This window comes from Sceloporus occidentalis, unplaced genomic scaffold, assembly GCF_023333645.1.
Source record: "Sceloporus occidentalis isolate IW3139 unplaced genomic scaffold, rSceOcc1.0.p SCAF_336, whole genome shotgun sequence".
Lineage (NCBI taxonomy): Eukaryota > Metazoa > Chordata > Lepidosauria > Squamata > Phrynosomatidae > Sceloporus > Sceloporus occidentalis.
In genome coordinates this window covers 108,338-132,081 of record NW_028317316.1, presented here as the reverse complement: position 1 = coordinate 132,081, position 23,744 = coordinate 108,338, and the positions used below count along the sequence as shown (strand labels likewise).

The window sequence follows — 23,744 nt, the reverse complement described above, 5'->3', positions numbered from 1 at the left end:
TATGAAAAAGATAATATGCAAAATAAAAAACAATATAAATGTCATGCCAGTATTCTATTATGGTTTTTCCCAAATTCCTGTGCTAATAGAGTTACAGGAATCTTTCAAAACAGAAGAGAATGTGTTTATTTTAAGGCCTTTGCTAAAGCTCTTTCTTCCTTCAGGCCTAATTTCACATGCAAATAATATATTCAAGCAAACAAAAATGTCAATATATTTGTCACGTGTTGTCTTGTACTTTGTATGCCAGATTAGCTTGGTGGCAGATGCAAAAACGATGAATGGATGATGAAAAGGGTGACAACGCTTCCCTTTTAAGGAAGGATTGTGTATGGAAGGCATTGAGGGTATTGCAGTCCTCTGATCCATTTTTGTTTTAAATTATGCTCTTATGAAAGGAGCCATCTGGCCACTCCTAGAAAAGATAAAAATGGGTAACTAATTTGTGTAACTGGCTTGTTAACCCATAAAACCATTGACGCAGATGGCCAATGATAAACACTTTTTTTACCAACTTCCAGAACTCAAAAACATTGAGTGTTTATATTACTAGTTTTGTTGGTTCTAAGAGCTTCCAGCCTTCCAAAATGGCAGAAGAATCAAAGCAACATAATGCCCCTGCTCAACAATAACATGTTTCATATAACTTAAGGCCATTTTTACCCCTTTCCATAGACATGACATGACATGCTTTGAAACTGTTTCCCAAAAAATGTTATTTGAAGCATTTTGGAATATAACCACATGCACTTCCTGCCATCCTAAAGGCAACTAACTAGGGTTTCCTTGCGTATTTCTCTTTGAAAAGAGTTTCAGAAAAAATGTAAAAAAAAGAAAAAACTACAGGTTAAAGTACCCTTTTCTTTCTAGATAGTTTGGACTTAACTGATATTCAAAGGATTTATGTAAAGAATGTGCCTTTCTGTTGCCCATATTATATTAGAACTGGTTTGCACAGGCCAAAGGTATTTAAAAAATGAATTTTCATTAGTGTGGTTTAATCACATATTACATTATTTTTTGTATTTGGTGTGAATGATGTAAAAATACAACAATGCAGTTTCAACCCCACATCACACCGATGTGGGGTTGAAACTGCATTGTTGTATTTTTTTATTTATTTTTTTATACTGGCACACACTTTTATATGCATGTGGACATTTGTTGGAACTAGATATAGTTAGCTGTAGGATTTACATGCCACTTGGTACATCATATAGAGCTGGGTTTTTTTTTTGTTTTTTTTTAGCTCTTCATTGGGGGTTCAGATGAATTCTGAGGAGGCATCAAAGTTGCAAAATGTTATTTAGATAAGATTTTTTTTTCTGCCAGGATTAAAAGCAAGAAATCCAACTCTACATGCTGAAAGAATGAGTACATAATGGCATTTATTTCTAAACTATAGCAACAAACTCTGGGAATAACTGCTTCTCCTATTTGATTGTTTTAGCAATACTGTGCACCATGGATCGGAGATTATGTATAATTTGAGATGTCTGGAGTACTAATTTTCTTTTGGTTCGTTTTCTGTTGCATCAATTCTAGAATGTGGAGCTTTGTAGCTCTTAAATCTAGATATTGGCCAACTGCCCCTGTGTACAACGTTCAGTGACAGCTGTTTGACTGTCTTGATCTTTAATTTTTTTCCAGTTCTTTCAGTGAGTATCCCAATCCTCCTGATGTTAAGGCAGTGTGGGATTTTGATGCACATGATGACTGTCAATATAAGACATTCCAGGTCTTCATCATAGAACATTTCTTATGTTTGTTGCTATAGCTTGACAATTAAGTGCAAAACCAAAAATAGGCCGCGGCCAAATTTGCAGAATGCAAGCCTATATTTCACTTTTAGATTTTTTTGAAAGCTTTATTTGCACAATGAGCTTAAAATGTATATTCTCTTACCTAGTTACATTTAAGTAAAAATATGCTTTTTTGATACCTGTTCTAATGCTGTTTGATTCCCAGTTAAATATGGGTTTCCTCACCAAAGTTAGATTCAAAGGAGTACTTTCGCAAAGCTTTGGTGAGATGGCTTCGTTTATTATGCTATTTCATTTCTATTTAATGCTGCTAAGACTGTACCATACACAGTGGCTAGCACCTGGATCATAGTGACCAATTTAATGTAGCCTTTCTTCCCACAGGTTAAGAAAAATACATGCACTTTTATTGTTGTAGCTCTAAATGCTTTTCCTGGAAGCCCTTATAGCTCTGAAGTTTCCAAATGCCAAGAACAAAACCCTTCTTGTTTAATATATAGCGCCCTGGTCCTGCAGTACGGTGTCCCTATTGGGAATTCAGATACCCCAAGAGTGTACTTTAGGGTTTTACTTATTTTTTTTCTTCTTCTTCTTCAACATGCAAAATATTTAAAGATTAATATATAGATTATATATAGATATATATAGAAGTGTCTATAAAAATAGAAATATCACTAAAGTGTTTTAAATGCATTTGACTTGGATATTGCAGAGTTGGTTACATTAAGGAGGGTACAAGTACCATTTGAAAATATTGCTTGTTTGGCAACATAAAAAGGAAACATAAGATTTAATTAATCTTTAGATTAATGTAACTAGTTAAGAAAAAATATATTTTAAAACGTATTAAGTTGCCGTGCAAAACGAGTACCCAATTGAATATGAGGAAGAAAAAAAAATCTTCTCGGTATGTTCTGAAAAAGGACAGCAAAACCGATTTGGATTATGCAACTCTGGTCCGGAGCTAGAAAGACACCCTTTCAACCCCTGTAGGAAGGAGAAATTTAAGAACCCCCCCCCCCAAGCACATTGATTAAGAGCTCCAGTAACACTGGCTTTTTGGATAGTGGTTGGATATAATGTAATAAAGCTGCAAAATATCAACGTTAATATTGGGTTACTCTACCTTTCAGGGGAAAGGTTTTCTGAAGACCCACACATTACATTTTCTTCCCATATAGGTTAATCTACTAAAGCTCTGAACTACGGTAATGTAACTTTCTCTAAGGAACATTAACAATCCTCAGTTAACTTATGAGGGAGTGTGTGGTGTGTGGAGGTTTGACAATGTGTTTTGAGAAGAAACTTCCGCTTTAGTGCTCCAAATTCTGAACCGGTTACTGTTCAGCTCTTTTAAAGTTGTAGTGTTCAGCAGATCCTTGGGCAGATTTGACTATAAATGAAAGGATGTATTTTAGAGGCTTCATTTACAGACAGGAGGGTTCCTTTTAAGTGCGTCGTAAGGAGGCAGAGCTCTTATCTTAAAGGATAGCTGTCAAAATCCATTTGGCTTGATGGTTTCTAAATATCTGGATAGCTACCTTTTTAAGTATTGACATGTAAGCTTGACAAAGAAGATCCTTCTTCCCGTAATAAAACTATCCTTTAGTGGTCTTTTAGATCACCAATGTGTGCATTTTGGGCAAAATTAATATATTAACCTGGAAATAGGGGGCAATATCGCTTAAATTTTTATTGTAATAGAAATATCTGGTATTACTTTGGATGATGTTAAAAGGCCACAGTAGATAAGTTTACGATGCCTGTGTTTGGTGTAAGTTAAATCCTACAGAAAAAAAGTAAAGGGAGGAATCGAAGATCTTTCTATGTTAAATGTTGTGAGGTTTTCTGAAATCTTCTGCATCCAGGGGATTAGTGAGGCTCATGCATGTAGCATATTTAACGTGGAAAAACTATCCTGTCAAACCTTTACAAGCATAATTCACTTGTGAGGTATAAGAAATCCATATTCTATCTTACAAGGTAAATCAATCGGATACATATGTGTATTGCTTCTGTGTTTACAAAATGTGTGTACTATTTTGTTATAATATTGCTTATGAGTTTTATCAGGTCACGTTTTGTTCTAAATGTAAACGTTTGTCTCCATGTTTTGTGTTACTGTACATAACTTTTCCGTATTAGGCAAAAGTGCATTATTTCTGTCATTTACAATGTGTTTGGTGCTCATTTGAGAGAGAAAAAAATTAAATTTTCAAATAGTAAAAGAGTCTTTGAGTCATTGAATAGCTGAGCCTTTGGCATCTGGTTTATTACTGCTATATAGCGTTGGACTGCTGATGACATGGTGGCCCTGGCACTTTAAGGCCAGTGGCCACCCAATGACAAGTGCAGGCAATGGGTGGAATCGCATGGACACGTTTCAGTTTTATGCTTGCATAGCATGCAGGGGGAATATCCTGATCGGGTGGGCATACTAGCATTTGCCAGTCTGGTCCTGCAAAGACAGACCCTAAGACATCAGCACTTACAGACACACAATTCAGCATTCACACTCACTTCACACACACACACATCAATACTAAGAGGAGGACACACATGCATACAATTTGCAGGTAGATGCTCACGTAAGAACCAAATGAATATGCCTGAAGAAGAGACCTAGATAGTCTTAAAATTGTGCAGTCCATTAGACAGCCAATAAAGGTATCATCTTTACCAAATTAGCTTTCTGTGGCTAAAACGGTACAACTCTATACCTTTTAAGTGAACTCACATCCCTACATTTTTAGACGAGGCCTTGTAAAGCTGAATCTGTCTTTGGAGGGCAGATATAGTACCATTGGACAGAAAGTCCCATAGACAACTCTACACTCAAGACAATACGTTTATCCCTCTTAGATTGTATCATGATCTGTGTCTAAATGTTAGGATACAATCATTTGATTGCTGCCATTCACAAGATGGCGGCACCAAATGTCACATCAATTAGTTCACAGAGGGTACTGCATTCAACCATGCAGGTCAATGGAGCCCAGCTATCCCAAATTACCCAACAAACCCATGCATGGGGGGGTATCGATGAACTCAGGAGATGTTACTGAACACATATCGAGGTTTGTTTGAAAGTGACATATAGCAGAAGCGAAAATTCACACCTTAAGTACAATGTGTGTGGGAAAAAATTACTACCGTAAAGTTTGACAAAGGCTGATGGTAGAATTAGTGCATGAAAATACCAGCATTTGAAATACCCAGGGTGTCTTGTTTCCAAAGATAGCACATGAGACAGAATGACCAGATTTCAGGAAAAAAAGTTTGAAATCGCAAAATGCTGCTTGTAATTATTGCCCAATAACTTGCAAAAAAAACCATGAAAAATATTGGGTATTTCTAAAATCAGGGCAAACAGTAGATCTATTTAGCAGTTTTTTTCATTTGTTTTTGCAGATGAGTAAAAAAAAAATTGAGTCCTTTTTTTAACAAAAAAAAAAAACATTATTTTTTTTATAGTAAATTAGATATGATAAAAATAATGGTATCTAAAAAAAAAAAGCCCTGCTTGTCCTGAAAAAAACAATATATAATGTGTGCGTGTGCACAAAATAAGAAAATTACAGCTACACAGCAACACTGAAAAATGTTAAAAGAGCCTTTGTCCCAAAGTATACTACGAGTCTTGTCATTAAGGGGTTAAAGCCAGATTTAAATCATAGCACTTTAATAAAAAAATATCAATTCATTATCTCTTTAGTTAAGCTCATATTGCTGATATAATCCTGCCTTTGTAAAATAATATCATAGATTGTAGTATGCTGTGCCAAGTTTACACTTTATTAACACTTTGATGGTTCAGTTGAACCTATTAACAGAGAGATCAGACTCCCACTTAGAGCTTTATGGTGCGTTATCTCACTTGCACATTCACTGATATGCAAAGCAGGATCATAGTCAAACATACTGCTGTACGGGGTCAGACTGGTGATGACGCGGCTGCTTGGCACTTTAAGGCCAGTGGCTGCCTAATAACCAGGTATGGATATGCATGGACACAAGCTACATTATTATGCTCACATAGTGTGCAGCCAGGCATATACTGATCTGATGAGCACACTGGCATTAGCCAGTCCAGCCTGCATAGACAGACAGTTCGACATCAGCACTCAGACACTCACCACACACAGCACAACACTAAGAGGAGGACACACACAAATAGTACTTGCAACACCCACAGACAGACGCTCACATAAGAACAACTCATAGGCACTCCTTAACACCTCACCCGGTTTACCTCCCATGTAATAATAATATGTAATTTTGTTTAACAAAAGATCATTCCATTTTTTAGATCAACTGTTATATTCCCCATTAGATCTACCTTAAATATACAATATTAACAAACATTTGGACAAAATATTATTGATTATGACAGCTTTGCGTTAGATCAGATTTGACAGACAAAATCTTTGTTAGATCTAGTCTAATTCCTGAGATATTGTAACTTTGTTGAGGGGGCTAGCACCCTAACAGGGCTCTGTGATGTATTAAGGGGGCATACTGCTTTACATTTTTTAATGTAAAACATGCATGGTTTCTATCTATTTTATGCTTTTTGATAGCTGCTATCTACGTGCAATGCTGTCTCAATGCAGTATTGGGCCTCTTGAGATTCCCCCCCCCCCATGGTTGATTTTTATTCTCAGTCTGGCTCTGAGCTAGAATGTGTTTGCAGAAGAAACATTCGGCCCAACTAGTCTGCCCAATTTCCTTAGTTCCTAAATTCAACTATGTATGTCTAAACTAGGAGGATTGAGCTCCAGACACCTGGTATCTGTAACTGTGAAAGTAAACTGGAAACCTCATCACAAAATCAATTAATTACATAGCCAGATTATAGTCTGCTCTCCACAAAATGTGTTACCATATACTTACAATTAACATATAGTCTGCCACCACCACAGTGGTTTACTATAGTTCCAATAAAAATATATGTAGCTATCTACAAACAACTGTATAATATAGTTAAAATAAGCATATGGGCTGCTAGCCAGAGAGTGTTATAATATATTTAGAATCAGCACATATGTTGGTAGCTACATATAGTGTAGTTATTATTACCAGCAGCCCACTGTCTGCCGCTAATAGACAATGGGACAGTGAGCCCCAGAGACCTTGAATAAGCGGAGTGGTGGCATGACTGGGTGTACTGAGGTGGTCAACTTCAGACAGGGGAGGGTAGTGGAGACAATGAAGATGTAGATCAGGTTATTGCCAGTACACCCGGAATGCTTTCACTTGCTAGGTTGTTGTTGGGAGGGTAGCTATTACTTTTTTTTTTACATTTAAAGTTTTTTATTGGATTTTTCATTTTTAAGTTCGTCGAGGCAAAGTTGCAGAACAACATACACATGAAAAATCAATAGCAACATTGATAATACAGTAAATAAAACAATGTAATACATTGGCAATAGTCCCAATAAAGAGGCACAAGTGGTAAATATGCATAAATGCACAATAGCAACAGAAGAACAGTCGCAACAGTGGCACGAGACTCGACGAAGGAGCCTTACGGCTATGGGAGCCCAACCGGGAGAACAGACATCAGAACAAAAAGAAAATAAATAAAAAAAGGAGGAAAAATGAAAACAAAATAGTGCTCTATTAGAATGTTATCATACCACGACCAAAACAGGACAAGTCATCGGGAGAACCATATGGTAATCTGATACAGAAGAGAGAAAGGACTGGGCACGATCACACAGAAAAACCGCAACAATCATCCCTGCCACAGTGGGGAAAGCTGGACCTGCGTCCAAGCAGCCCACACCTTATCAAACAAAGGCATTCGTTGATCATTCTGGAATGACAATTTTTCTAGGAGGTGCGTGTGTTCCAGATGATAGAGTATATCAACGAGTTTCGGGAGTGTGGCCGACTTCCAATTACGGGCTATCATCAATTTTAAAGTTAAAAAGAAATGAATCACCAATTTCTTAACACAAACAGAAATGTCATCTGGAAACATGTGGAATAACACTAATTGTGGTGTAAAGGGGAGGCATATTTGCAGTGTGGATTCCAAAAGATGTATCAATCGTCTCCAAAGTTGAGAAACAGGGGGACACAGCCACCACACATGAAGCATGGTGCCCCTGTCCGGGCAACCACGCCAACAGAAAGGCGAGCAGGACGGAAACATATGTGACAGTCGAGCCGGGGTGAGGTACCAGAGGGTAGCTATTACTGTATGTTGACAAATGTCTTCCCATGGGATGTTCTATCTCGTGCATATTTCGAGGCATTTAGCTCCTTCCCTGAATGGGTGGTCAGAGAGGAAGCAGGTGTGCAACCTGTATCATGCGACTTTTTGCATGATAGGCCTGCTGCTTCGGATGTTTGGGACATGCTGCTGACTACACTAAAGCATGTTTTGACAGGTTTGGGGTTTTCTTGGCCCTGCACTACGTTGAAATTCCTCTGCATTGAAATTAACTCGGTTAATATGGTTTCTCAGCTTCCCATGAACAAGGTGCGGGATTTGAGGTGTTTGGTGGGTGTGTTCAGCGCAGCACAGAAGATTACGTTAAAACTTTTAGGCAAACTGAACTTTGCATGTCGCATAATCCCCACGGGCCAAATTTTGAACATGTGTGTCAGGGCTATTGCTGGAGTAGTTAATTGCATTACCAATGCTTTATTACAACAAGAATGAGTTCAGCTTCGGCTGTTGGCTCCTGGTGCAGAGAAAAGAGAATTAGGTTATACCAGCATATGGCGTGTCAGTCACTGATGGTGATATAACATAATTATTACCAGCATATCATGTGCCAGCCACAGATGGTGATATAACAAAGTTATTACCAGAACATGCTGTGCCAGCCACTGACGGTGATGCAGTATCAATATCAATATCATTGTCATGTAGTCTTCCAGCTGCACAGTACAACATGCTAGCTATTCACAGTATACAGGCTGCCAGCAATAGGTTGTACATGATAGTGACAATAGTGAGGTCTACAACTCCAAAATACTCTGCCAAACAAACAGTTATCATGATGGTGGCTGCATATCATAAGAACTTCAGTGCTGTGGCAGCAGCCACAGTTTCCTTGATGCTCATACCTGGGAACTCTCCGGGTTTGACCCGGAGATTGCCAGGTGACACGCCCCGCTCCCCACCCATTTTTCTTTTAAATGGTGGTGTTTCCCGCTGCCGTGCAGTCCTGGCCGCGTCCCGCAAGGGAAGGCTCCGGGTAGCCGGAGCCCAGAAGTTCCCAGGTATGATGATGATGGCTAAGCTTAATAAAGGGTAGTTAACAACAGTTAAGGTGACAAAACTCAGCTCTGGACTATAATTCCTATGATTCTCAGCCAGCTCAAAAGCTTGTGGCCCATGGCATTTTCAACAAATCTTCTTCTTTGTTCCTTCCTTGTGGCAGGCTCATCAGTGTGATCAATGGTGATCCATCATGGCTGATAAAGTAAAATTGTGTCCAAATTTTAGTTGAAGGGTCTAACCTATCATCACCCCTACAAAATCAGGTTGTGAATACCTCCTCTTGTGTGATATATCTAACTGAAGAAAATAAACAGTTGATCTAATCTAATGAATATCTATCAAAATAAATACGAATTTGTCCAAATTTCAGTTGAGGGTAGCCCCCCCTCATTAAAAACACAATCTCTCAGGAATAAGCCTAACAAACATTTTGGCTGACCAAACCCTATCTAGTGCAGAACTTTCATAGCCAATAACATTTTGTCCAAATGTTGACGTGACCTGGTTACAGGTTAGCTTTCCCTGAAAATGACTGTTAGTATTGCATATTTTAGAGTAGATCTAAAAAGCGAAAACCAGTTGATCTAACCTGGTCTAGCAAATGGAATGATCTTTTGTCAAAATTCTTAATTTGGAGGGGTGCTAAACTGGTTGAGGTCTGGTTAACACACAGTGGTGGCTGTCTTTTGTCTAGTGCATGAATAAGTTGCAGCCACACAAGGGATGTTAAGCAGGTACTAGTTTACCTAAATGTGGAGCTAAACTTTATCCCACAAAAGTAACATACATGTCCATTTAGTCTCACAAGTTAAAAATGGTAAATGGTAATAATAATAATAATAATAATCCAACAGGGACACATTAAAGGAAAAAGAGAGGTCTTGTATGAGAGAGTGCATTATGTAAATTTGGAAAGGAAAACTTGCTGCAGTAGGTAGAGTGCACACTGTACCCCCAGACACCCCCATCTATGGCCTCCAACTTCACTATTTAGGTGTGCTGTGTAATAAAGTCATCCGAGGCCAGAATATGTATATCATGCCAAACGTTTACAGGCAAAAAACAGATCGGTAACCCCTTGCAGCCTAAGGAAAATTCAATAAAACCTCTGTGAGTCATGTAGAAAATAAATATTTTACAGAATAAGTTCATTGCTCCACTCCCTCTCTTTCTCTGACACCAACCCCCCTGGCATCCAGGTATGAGGTCAAGGAAATTCTAGGTTCAGGAGGCAGTGTTCTACAAGGGAGGGAACACCGGACAAAGAATAGTGGAAATCCATCAGCTTGGCATCTGATATTTAGACCGGCTCTGACACAAGCTCTCATATCTGAGTTTATAGTGAGTTTTCAGTTGAACTTGTTACAACCTGAGCCAAATGAATACTATTGTTGCTTGGAGGGGGGTCAGGATCTCACTACATGTAGACGTCAAATCCACTCCTGGAAGCAGAAAAGATCATAGTGTTGTCACAGGGCAACTCAAGCGAGCCCTTCACCTTGCTGGTGGATTGAAATGAAAAATAATTTCATATTGATTATTATGGAAATCTAAATTATTTACAGGTATTGTTTGTTAGGCAATTGATGGGAGAGCCAACAAAGAAGGAGGCTGTGTTGGATTTGGTATTGACAAATGGAGACTTGATTACGGATGTCGCTGTAGGAGAGTGTTTGGGCTCCCATGATCATGAATCAGTTTAATATAAGGACAAAGGCTGAATTGGACCTCACTAAAAGTAAGGTTTTAGATTTTAGAAAGGCTGAATTTTCTAAAATGAAAATATATATAGTTGAGTCTTTGATGTCCATCTCAATGAAGACCAGCAGAAATGGATATATTTAAGAGATGTGCTAAAGGCTGCAAAGTATTGCATTAAACTTGTTAGCAAAAATAAAAGAAATAGGAAACCACTATGGAAACCACTATGTGGCATTAAAGAGCGATAAATAGACTCATAATGAGAAGGATGAAAGCAAATATAAAGTTAACCTTAAGGAAGCAAAATGCATTATTAGATGTGCCAAAGCACACAGTGTGGAGTAAATTGACAAGTTAACAAAAAAAGGGTGATTTACCCTTTTATAGATACATACATGAAAGGAAAAAGTAAACAAATAAAAATTAGATTAATCCATTTGCGCCCCTTTATGACGCACTGGTACATCAAGTCTATGAACGGCCTGGACTATACCTTCTCGACTGATCGTGATCACACTCACTACCTCCAAACCTCTTAAGCCAGTAGTATTAATAATCATTAATAAAATGTGATTTTAATTAAACTTTTTATTTTTGTATGTATACAAATATGTATTATATTTTTCATATGAATTCTAAAATGTAATTAATTTGGGGAATACTTTTATACTTAATTTTAAATAAGTTTATTTAATGTATTTATTATAAATTAACTATGGAGTTGTTTATATGTATATACCATAAATATTAGAACATTGATCTATGTATGATAATTTATTGATACTTATATCTGATTTAACCATGACATTTTTTGTGGGCACTTTATTTGATGAGTATTTATAAACCTCATCAGCCTCATGGCTGACTTTTTGTGAATTTATGTTTGAGTAGAATGAGACTTTATAGTACTCTTTCGGTTCCCAGTGTTGTTGGCAAAAGAAAGCGATACTGGAACTATGTGTTACTGTTACTTGTAAGTGCCTTTTTGACACTGGATGACAAAAAGTTGATTGACGTTACTGCGCCAGTTGCGGTCTGTATTTTCAATCCCTACCCATGTGATTTGATATACCATATCGTGGCTGAAGCCTGAAAAAAATTACCGTATTTGCTTGATTATAAGACAATGTTTTTTCAGAGCAAATGCTATGAAAAATATCCCTCGTCTTATATTCAAGGTCGTCTTATAATCAGACCTCAAACAGAGGTCTGACTACAAGACTAAGATCCAGATCCCCTGCAGCGCTGCAGGAGACCTGGACCCTCCTCTATGGCAGCCGGTGCACATCTGCATGTCTGGTATAGTATGAAATTTACCGATTAATACATTACTGAAAACAATGTTTTTTAAACAGAATGAATGTGAATTACTTTATCAACAGACCTAATAAACATTGTGAATAAATGTGTAGCTCTCTAAAATGGGGGTGAATGTATGTATGTATATATATGTAAGTGTATATTTTTAGAGTGTCTGTGTGTATGTAAGTGTATGGTGTTGGAGGAGCTGTTGATTAATTAATCAAGGGCAATTAATTAGCAACACCTGTCTGATACTTAGCATTTTAATTCCGATGGAATCAGTAAGGGCGTACAATTGCTTCCCCATTTTGGCTTTATTTTTGTTGAATAAATCATGTCACTTGTTGTTGTTCATCTGAGGTTGTATTTACCTAATTTTTAGACCTGCTAAGGAACAGATGATTGTTATTATGTTGTTATGTAAAACCATAGAATTCAAAGAGGGTCACAAACATTCATTCTCACACGACTGTATATACATACTCTCTCTCGCACCCGCCTTACCTCACCCACAGCGTTTGCCCTATCTGTTCCTTTAAAGCGGCTTTTGTTTATAGGGTATCCTCTGCTGCTGACACAACAAATGACCTGAAACACGCCATGCTTGTCATTCTTGCTCACTAATTTACTTTATATAATAGGACTTTTGCACGTAAAATGCCTTAATTACAACCAGAGCCATGTGGGCTCGTTAACTAGACAAGATAGGATCAATAAAAATAAAAATATTTTGCAGACAGATCTGCAGTATGACAAGCTCATGTAGTTAGTTGATTCAGTTTAAATAATTCATTAGGAGCTATAAATGGATTATCTTTTCAGGTCATGACCACAACATATTCTGGATGTGCCCTATGAATAATATAACATATTAATTTCAGTCTTTGCATATACAGATTGAAAGGTATTTTGCATTTAATACAAGAGCGGTAAGTAAAGCTTTGCTCTCCATGATTGTAAGGTTGAAAAGAAACTTTATGACATCTTTGTGACATCAGTTATTCTTTGTCAGTTTGAGGTTGTAACACTTTATGTATTGTACCAAGCGTTGGTAAATCTATATAAATAATTGATGCTAATAACAAAATCCAGCTGCCATTAACCTTTTCAGTTCTGACAACATATGTGATACGTGGTTGGCAAAGTGGACCCACAATGTCAACCGTGTGTCTAATATGTTGTGGCACCTCAACATCCTCCACCCACTATTGTTTTTAGCACAAAATCATTTTCTGTAGCATTGGGGCAGCTTATGAGCTACTGAGCCGATTTTCAGTCAATTCCCCCGTCTCTGGGGAAGTCTCACATGTTTAACTGCACACAAAAGACTTCTATTAAAGAAAAAAAGGCTTTTGTTTATAGTTAAAAGCAGAGGCTTCCTCTGCAGTAAACAGAATGCCGCAGATTGGTCACCAACCAGTTAGCAGTTTATCCAAAATTTATTATTTATTGTTCTAAATTAGAAATTGCCAGGTGATCTTTTGTGGTCTATAACACAAAAGACCTTCAGAATAATAATGATGGATGTTGCATCATAGGTTGTATTATCACCTACAAGTATGTTTTGTTTTGAATGCTTTTACTATTTCATATGGCTTATAAAACTGATCCTCTAAGTTGTAAGCTTGCAAGCAAGCTCTTACCAAATGCATCGGTTTGTCTTAGTCTGTCAGTTCTAGATTTGTCATACATGTACTGTAAGAAGCACTGCATAAATTGTTGGTGCTAAATAAATAAAGGATAATAAATGATATCAATCATTTAAAACAGATGTCTTGTCATTTAGCACCTAACTGTATCCTTTATTTGGCAAATACTAGCATAATTTGTCCAGAATGGTTATGCAAACATTGAATGTATTGTTGTATTATGTACTACAAATACATTGGAAACTGTATATTGATCTATAATACTGTTTATAATTTGTGAAACAATCATGATGAGGGGCAAAGTGTCAATTTACCAGTGACGCAGCTTCCAACTATGTATGTAATGACATGCTTTACATACCCAGGTACATAAGTTCTACAAAGTAAATGTACATTTTTACAGCTGATTCCCTAACAAAAAAGCATCCACACACACACGCCATGCCTTTTTACATTAAGCATTCACATAGGCATAGTCCTCATGCTGTGGTGGCTTTTGTTGCGCCTCGGGTGGGAACAAGACTTACTAACATACAATAGACATGTTCTGGGGCGACAGCTGTCTGAGTCCCTGTCATTAATTCCAACCCTGTAATGTATCTTACTAAAAAAACAACACCTTGCAAAGTTGCTTTACAACTTTTTTACTTAAAATTTATTTGGTTTTCAGAGAGGTGATGGACCAGATGTTCGGCCTGACAGAAACATGCCTTTTGTTATATTTATTGCAATGTTCCTTTTCTCTCCACAGTTTAGCTGTTGGCACATTATAGTGCAAACAAGGACAAGATTTGAATAATTGATGGGCATATTGAATGTTCTGGTAGCAGACAAACAGGGAGAAACTACAGCGGTTATATTCAGCGATTATAAAAGCTATGCCTATTATTACCCACTAATGGACACATATACTCTCTAAACAGGGACATTTTGAAATGTTTTTCTTTAAGAATACAAAAAAGGCACTTATCACAGTTAGAGCTATAATGGTAATCTGCAACCTTTTAGACGCCATGAAAACATTTATGACTCAAGGGAGCAACTAAAAATGTCTTGTATATAATTTTGTTCTAGTTCAAAATCATTTTCATTTAACTATTTTGATGGACAGACTGATAGATGGTGGTGTCCCCCTTTTAAATGAAGAGCCCCTCCAAATGCATTTGTCCCTTTTCCCATACACCAGCTATTTTTCGTAGCAGGTGAAGTGTTCAGGACAAACACATTTCTTAGTACTGATATACTTACTGCAGGTCAGCCCCAGCGCTGTTTTGGCAAACATTGTGAAGGGGTCAAACAACATTTTAATTGGAGCACTTTTCTGCCACTGACTGGTTGCTTCAAGCAGCCAATTATTGGTGATAATTGTTGGACCTCGGAGTAATAGAGCTGCAGCTTCATCCTAACATAAGTGCTTTAGTTTTCATTTTTTAAAGTATTCATATTACTTATAAAGTACTTTAAGGTACATTATTTCTTTTGACGAGTCTGTCTTTGACATTATGCATATGGTAACAGATGTTTGTCCATAAGAGGACCCCATACATACGCCCAATACATTGAGATGCACGCATCTTTGCTGCTGTAAGCGGACGCATTGTGAACAAGCATTGTAAATAAATGGAGCAATGTGGAGGGATCAAACATGCAACTTTTTTCTCATCCAGACAATTGAGGACATTAAAGGCTTTTGATCCTGTGATTTGCACCTTTTTCTTATCTATCTGTCTATCTATCTATCGATTTATTTGTGTGTTTTTTCTTTATTGGACACTGCACTTTGAGAAAACATCCAGCACTTTATGAAACCATATAGCACTTGGAAAGGAACACAGCTGAAGCGCCCTAGAGGGAGTTATATCTACTGCTTTTTGTTTTTTTCTATTATTGTATGAGCGCCATTGTATATATAGTTTTGAATAGGCTTTGGAGAGTGCCAGACATGGGTTGTGGCTATACATTGGGGAAGTTTTAATATTTTATTCATAATATATTTATATTGAGTTTTGGTGGCTATTTTTGCTTGCCTGGAACATTATACTGTTCATTAAACTAGATTCATATCATACAGACCCGGACACAGGTCCCACTTTTAAATCTAGGTACAATTGGATCCAATTTACAATTATGATTATTGCTATTTTTCATTTATAGTTCCAAATTCCATAGCCCAATCACAAAGGGAGAATACAAATTTAATAATAATATTAAAAATAATAATATACAAAATTATTAAAAACACAAATAAGCGTTAGACATACTGATCCAGAAGGAGAAGAGGGCACTGTTATTTTGAGTTACAGTCTATTACGTGGTTGAGGGGGAATTAGAAGGAAGGCGAGAGAGTCTGCATAAGCGAGGATGATTTGACCCAAAGATCACATGCTGAAGTAAGTGGGATAGCTTCTTTTTTAGAATTATTTGGTTCTGAACAGGTGGTTTTTAGTGAATACCTAGGGAACACTCAGACTGAACAAGTCAAGGAATTCTAGCGATTAGGTGCAGGTTGGATGACATCATAGAGACATGAGTGTAAAGAAGCGATGATTGCTGAGGGGAGACACAAGTGATTTTAGTGAAGTAACTAATTATGTTTTGTTAAGCAGTTTCACTTAATGCAGTAAGGGTGCTTAACAAAACATAATTAGTTACTTAGAATCATTGTTTTATGTACACATGACTCCCACAGGCCCATGATGTTGACAGTTCTAAACAGATTTCTTGCAAGATCTTTAAAACAAAGACACTTGATTAACCCACAACTGCTGCATTAAGGCAACAAACTACCATCAAATTATATAAAGTATCATTAAAGCCCGAATCTTAAACATCTAGGCCAGCTTGAGTTCAGGTAGTATGGTAAATATGGTACAATTCATAACCAAATATATATATATATATATATATATATATATATATATATATATATATATATATATATATATATATATTAACTTTAACTTATAATGATAAATACTTAAAATAGCCATATGATCCCCAAATTAATAAAAACACATTAAACAAAGAATTTCCCAGAATTGAGCACTTGTAGTCTTGCTTAGCTGGAGGAGCAGTATAGAATTATTTTCTCTTCTTAGGGAAGGCTTTGTTGAATTGCCTCCAGCCACCTACTAGCATCAGTTCACAAATAGTTAACAACTTACTGACTTAGTTAGATTTTGTTCTACTGCTATAGTGAAACTAGTTTTGTATTCTTTAAGGGATGTATTGTTTATTGTTTTGTATTCATTTGGGAATCATAGTGCTATTTTAAATATGTATCATAAATTTTATTGGGACATATATATATGTGTGTATATATATATATATATATATATATATATATATATATATATTCAAGCACATTTGTACCTAGTAGTGGTAAATGCAGTATCCTAGAATATATTTCCAAATATTCTGATAAAATTTAACAGCAAGACCTTCAACCTCAAAACTCCTAAGCAGCGGAGGATCTCTTCTTCTACTGAGTCCTCTTCCTCTAGAGCCTGGAATATGACCTTCTAACCCAGGCCTTTAGTTCTCATGCATATTAGACTGTGGACATCATCTGCTCAGACCTCTATAGTACAACCTACCGTTTAAAGGATTTTTGATCTTCCATTAAGAGCTATGGAACACTAGGGTGACTAATAGAGGGCTGCCCCACCAGGAGCTGCTGCTGCTCCACTTGATCTGACCATCCTAGACCTACTAGGCCTGGGCCTTATTATGCCAATTATCATAAAAGTGGTTGTCAGCCTTGATGTTGATGGGATACTTGGTAGGTATTCTTCCAGTCAACCATCAAACACATCACAGCAAGCTGTCTTTGTGATTCTGTTGTAAGTGTGTGATTTCATCTTTTTCTTGCTGCAGGATCTAATGGCCACATAACCCCTAGGGACATAAGTAAATATCAAGGTAACACAATTATAAGTGCTAGAAATTCTTTATAACTTAATGTAAATGTCAAGCTTTGTTGAATTCCTTTTCTGTGTTGGTCTGTAGTACTTTCTGAAGTGTATTCCAGGTACAGTATCTAGCACCCTTTCTGTAAAGTAAGTTTTTCTCACTTCTAACTTGAAATCATGTCATCTAATTTGGTAACTCTTCTGTTGAATCCTCAGAACATCTGCTAAGTGAAAGTGTATGTGTCATTTATACTTTCTCTCTAAACATATGCCAGTCCTAAAATTAATGGGGTACTAATATATTATATATATACCCTGTCAGTTTTAGTGTTGTCATACCCCTTGCATGGATGTGTTGTTATAGAAAGTCTTATACACAATATAGTTTTTACTTGGCTTACTAATTAGTGAAATGTATGCTGTTCTAAACATATTGGAAGATCAGACTTGAAAGCAGTATAACTATAGCAGACGTATCAGGCAATCTTTTCATTAACTTGTTCTCATTACCACATACACTTTTAGTCTGCTTTGGGATTTTAGACTTACAGTAATTATCAACCTTGGCATGCCACTGAATGTAATTAAAACATGGTTTATCAGAGCCTAGATACAGTGGGAAGCCACTGAGAGAGGAGCTAGATTGTTCATTAAAACCTAAGATTACTATTATACCACATGGAGAGAAACACTTTAACCCCCGCGTGACAATGGCTGATTTTATTGTTTGGACCTTTCGTGACAATGGCTGTATGTGTAGCTGTAATTTTCTTGTTTCTCATTTACTGAACCCACACAAATTATATATTGTTTGTTTTCAGGACAAAACGGGCTTTCTTTAGATACCATATTTTCATTGTATCATCTGATTTACTATAAATATTACTCATCTACAAAAGCTGATAAAAAAAACCTGCTAATTAGACTCTACTATTTGTCCTGAGTTTAGAAATACCCTATGTTTTTATGTTTGTTTGTTGTTTGCAAGTTGTAGGGCAATAAGTAACAAGTAGCATATTGCTATTTCAAAACCTTTTTTTCCCCAAATCTGGTCATTATGACCCAATGTCCTATTTTGGACATCTTTGAAGCCGGCCAATGAAATTCACCCCATCAACCCAAATATTTTTGAAAACAAAGTTTTTCAGTTATTTTGAAGGGAGAGCAAATTTACACTGTTATACAGGCTGTACACTCACTACTTTACATTGTAGCAGAGTGTTTCTTCAGTGTTGTCAAATGAAAAGATATAATAAAATATTTACAAAAATGTGAGGGGTGTACTCACTTTTGTAAGATACTGTATATGTCACTGCCAAACAACACCACAATATATGTTCAGCAACATCCCCTGAGTACAGTGATACCAACCATGACATGGGTTTGTCAGATTGTTTCGGGGCTAAAAGGCCACATTTGAGCAATTCAGTTTTTCAATTTGGAAGTTTAACATCCGGGTCAAAAATTTTTGTACCCAACTATCAGAAGGGACAGGTTACAAGAAAGCCTGGCCTTTCTGCAAGAAGGGATTTGATCCAGCCACAGAATAGACAAAGGGGACACTTGTCAGTGCAAATATATGGGATATATACAGAGCAAAATTTAGGCTCATAGACAAAAAAATTAAAAGGCTGGAGCAGGAACAAAAAAGAAATAAAATAGGCAACGGTGTGGTACAGCTTGAAGCAGTTACCGACGCAATTTTTGCCCATGCTGTAGCATACTCTGCATCTTTTTTGGGGGGTTCTGCTTCTTTTCCGTAAGGGGGATTTTAAAAATAAAAATGGTAGCCCCAATTCTGCTTTCCCTCATCAGTGCCTGGGGACCAGGTGCATCTGGTACAAGATCCCTGAAATGTCTTGGATTAAAAGACAATTAAATCCTAGGATTTGCTTTTTTGTGCAATTTGCCTCAGATAAATTGCAATCTTTTCGTACAAGGCATTGTTTTTTACCCGTTTTAATTTCTCGATCTCGTTTCGTCCGGGTTCAAAGAATCGTAAAGCAGATGCATTGTCCAGGAAACACGAAGCACTTAATTTTGACACCCCTGTTGAACCAATCATACCTCCTACCAAAATCATTGCCACCATTCACAACACCCTCATGTGGCGCATCTCCAAATCGCAGACACCTCGTCCTAAGGGACTGACACCACCTCCTGGGAGATTATATGTTCAGCCGCGGTTTCGTAAAGCCGTTTTATCTTGGGGTCATGCTTCTCCAGTAGTGGGTCATCGGGGAATTCGGAATGTGAAATTTCTTCTCCAGAGACATTTTTGGTGGCCTTCTATGACTCGGGACATTGTAGACTTTGTACAAGCATGTAACGTATGTGGTCATAATAAAATACCCCGCATCAGACCGGCAGGATTGTTATGTCCACTACCTGTTCCAGAACAACCATGGCAACATAAAGCCATGGATTTTGTTACAAAATAGAAAAAGGCTCCAGGCACTCATGGGTTCCATCAGGCAGATTTATTCCAATAAATCTGCCTGATGGAACCCATGAGTGCCTGGAGCCTTTTTCTATTTTGATTTATTGGGGAGCTGGCCCTTCCTGGCACAGCTAAGCACCTGAGTTCCTGTGGGGAGTGAGTGCAGATTCCTGATTTTGGTGACATGGATTTTGTTACAGACCTACCTCCCTCCAAAGGCCACACGACAATTCTGGTTGTAGTTGATCTGTTCAGCATGCAAGCTCATTTTATCCCTCTCTCCAAACTGCCGTCTGCCAGTACCTTAGCCGAGATCTTCATGAAAGAGATCGTACGTTTACACGGTGTACCTCAAAGAATAATTTCCGATAGAGGATCACAATTCATTTCCAGGTTTTGGAGGGCCATGTGTAAGCTCAGGGGTATCGAACTGCATTTTTCTTCTTCACACCACCCACAATCCAATGGACAAGCTGAAAGAGCTAACCAAGTACTGAAACAGTATCTTAGGATGTATGTCTCAGAAGACCAGTCAGATTGGTCTACATTATTACATCTCGCTGAATGGTCTTACAATAGCTCATTTCATGAATCTTTAAGGATGTCTCCTTTCAAAGCTGTTCATGGATACGAACCCCAATTATGGCCTCAGGAAACCAGTTCCACAGGGGTTCCAGCGGCAGAAGCTCAATTTCGAGTTTTGCAAGATCATTGGGCAATACTGGCTGAACATTTAAAGCACACTAAAAGACTGCAAAAGAAGACAGCTGACAAATATTGGTCCAGAGGCATCTTCAGCAAGCTGCCAGAACTTTGGGACCCAAATATATAGGGCCGTACAAGATTAAAGCAAGAATCAACGAAGTTACCTATTCCCTGGTTTTACCTAAAACTTTGCGCATCAATAACGCATTTCATGTCTCGTTGCTTAAATCAGTGGTGACCAATTCTCTTCCTCGGTCCGTGTTCCTGAACCAGTAACGATACAAGATGAAGAGGAATATGAAGTACAGACTTAGATTCTAGAAAGAAACGGGGGCAATTACAATATTTTATTAGATGGAAGGGATACGGTCCTGAGGAGAGTTCTTGGATTCCGGCCTCTGAAGTTCATGCTCCTGCCAAGATTCCTTCTTTCCATTCCAGATTTCCACAGAAGCCTGCTCCTGATCGCCAGGATGGCTCTCATAGAGGGGGGGTACTTTTACTGCTCCCGTCGTGTTGCCGCCGGCAGGGACGCTGAGACATAGCCCGCGCGGTCGGCTCCCTACTCGTGCCGTCGCGGTGAGCTGCCGCCGGGTCCGTCCTCCTTCGAGACACGCGTCCCCGGCGAGTTCGAGGGATCGTGACGGGGCGCACGCCTCTACGTAGCGAACGGCTAAACTAATGAATATTCATGTCACTCTTAAAGTGACATTTATCATTTTTCCTCCTCCCCCTAATTAGGAGGGTAGGAGGATCTGTATTGTTGGAGGGATATTTAAACCCTCATTTGGCACTACACTCTTGCCTGTGTTAGTGCCTTTTTGCCTACACTAGCGTTTGAATCCTGATTTATCTCTCTGGTATTGACTCCTGCTTGAACCTGACCTCCGTTGTTTCGCTGCCTGCCCTGACCTTTGCTTGTGACCCCGACTACTCTATTGCCTGACCCCTCGGATCCCGTTATTATTTTTTATTTTATGTTCCTGAGTTTCACCTTCTCATTACTCTCGCATCGCGGATCCAGATCCCGTACCTCGGTCGTTACACACACTCATTCACAAACATTCAGTTTAAACTACAACATAACACCCATCACTCTCGCACACTTACTAATTCACTCTCACAGAGTGTTTTCCTACCTTTTCTCTGTCACTTTTTCTCCTCTTCGTTCTTCCTCTTCTGTGTCCTCTCCTTCCGGTGCAGTAAAGACGGTGGGCTGTGCGCCGGGATCTGACATCAAATCCCGATGCACAGCATCAGTTGCCGCACGCATCAGAAGGGAGCAGGATCGGAGGTCTGTATTAACAGACCTCCCGCTCCCTTGATTGATTTTAAGCCGGTTGGAGGGAGATCCTTGATCTCCCCAACCGAGCTTGCTCCTCTAGCGGCAGACATTACTGTCCGTCTCTGGAGGGGTGCTGTGCACACAACCGGTAGCGGACCGCCCCCCCTTCGGTACGCTACTGGTTGTGCGCACAATTTTTGTTTGTCTGCGCTCCCTCTGAAAGCTATGTGCACGCGCACAAGCGCACAGCTTAGAGGGAACACTGTTCATAAGGGGCAATATTAAGTCCCAAACAATTTTTCCACTGGTTCCCAGATGTTCTGAGCAACCTGGAGGGTCAAGGTGGCTATGCTTTCCCTCATATACATGGAAGGCCTGAGTGTACCCAGTCTCGCCCTTGCAGAGCTTATACACCTTCACTCCATACCTGGAATGTTTGGAAGGATATACTGCTTGAATCCCAAGCTTCCTTTATAATCAGGGATTCATCCACACAGATATTCCTTCCTGGTGTATAAACCTCTGGAAACCTGGCAGCGAGGTGGGTAATCAGTGGTGCTCCCTAGGGGGCATAGGCTGTTGTTAAAATTTATGAAATGCTCTTTGCCTAGCCATAGACTGGGCATAAATGGGTGTACTACAGATGGGGCTGGTGCTCGAATAGGAGCGGAGGGCTTTCTTATAATGCCCATTAACATTAAGAAATTCTGGCGTGTCAATGGGGTCCATGGCCGCTTTGCCCAAAAATAATTAGGGCTAGCAGCACAGTACTACGGTTACATCAATATTAATGCCAGGAATTGCAGTAAAAGGAGGGATAGCTGGCCTGTAACGATTAGGTGCTACCCAGGGCCGGCCGAAGACTTAACGCCGCCTGGGGCGAAGTTTAAAATGCCGCCCCCCGCCGAGGGGGGGCGGCATTATCTACCCGCCCCCCACCGGTACTTACCCTTAAACAGTCCTGCGGCGAGTCTCCCTGTGCTGCCACGGTGCCGGCTTGTAATGCTGAGCGCCGGAAATTCACGTCACTTCCGGCGCTCTGCATTACAAGCCGGCACAGAGACCGAACAGGGAAACTCGCCGCAGAGGAGAGAGAGAGGGGCGCCGAGCAGGTAAGCGAAAACCACTCGGTGCCCCTCTCTCTCTCCTCCGCTTCAAAAAAAACAAAAAAAAAACCGCTTGGGGCGGCAAAGTGCCGCCCCTTCTGAAGTGCCGCCTGGGGCAATTGCCCCAGTCGGCTCCATTGTAGGGCCGGCCCTGGTGCTACCCACTCCTCAGCAGCACTGCCACTCAATGATATGACCTAAACTAATAAATATTTTTGCACTTTAATATGAAGTCCTGCGAGTACTCCTATTTTTTCCGTGGATATATATATTAAAATTTTTGATTTTTCCAATGCATTTGGTATACAGTATACCCTAAACACCCGAAAACACTGCATGAAAGAAGTCATAGATTATATGAAAGAATGCATTCTATAAAGCAAACAGACAAGAAATAATGTATGTGCACATAATGGAAAAAAAACACAAAACTATGTCTGCAACCCTTCATCACTTAAAACCTGGCGGTTGTGCAGTGCAATGGCTATAACGTATGTGCAGAGGGCAAACCTCATCAGTAAGGCTTATATTTTAATTCTTGGTGCCTGAGCAGGACTCCACCTGATCCAAAACAACAAAATTGAAATAAAATGATATAACTCAGCGCTTAATGATTACAGTTACTTTCCAGGATGCAAATAC

General features: G+C 38.7%; 1 pseudogene; it reads right to left on the bottom strand.

Moving 5' to 3' along the window:
* Nucleotides 1-19,032: 19,032 nt before the first annotated feature.
* Nucleotides 19,033-19,141, bottom strand: LOC149274313 (small nucleolar RNA SNORA35; annotated as a pseudogene).
* Between the last annotated feature and the right edge of the window lie 4,603 nt (nt 19,142-23,744).